This window comes from Plasmopara halstedii (genome assembly GCF_900000015.1).
Source record: "Plasmopara halstedii genome assembly, contig: Scaffold_650, whole genome shotgun sequence".
In the NCBI taxonomy this organism is placed as follows: Eukaryota; Oomycota; class Peronosporomycetes; order Peronosporales; family Peronosporaceae; genus Plasmopara; species Plasmopara halstedii.
Window position 1 is genome coordinate 2,601,640 of NW_020187567.1, and position 406 is coordinate 2,602,045.

Sequence of the window (406 nt, forward strand, 5' to 3'; positions counted from 1 at the left end):
ACCACCGTGCTCTTCATGTATACAAAAAACTGGTAGACCATCTCATGTTCGGATAAGACGAACCGCTGAGCTCACTAGTGATGACATCGAACGTCTTGAAAAACGGAACCAGGGTTCTTGCCACTTCGAAGTCCTCAGGGCTCAGTAGGTGCTCTCTCGTTTCCGACTTCCGGTGCAGCTGGTAGACACCAATAGCCAGCCCCAGTTGGAGCAGCGACTGCATCATCGAATACGAGCTGGTCCATCTGGTGGAACATCAGCTGTCAGCTGTATGTCTTTCAGGGCAATTTCGACATGCTGATCGTTCGAGGCTTTCACGAGATCCTTTGTAGCGGCATTGAGGTTTTGCTTCTGCTTACTGCTGATGCGGATGAAGTTCACAAACTTGCGCAGTTTGTCAAGGTGC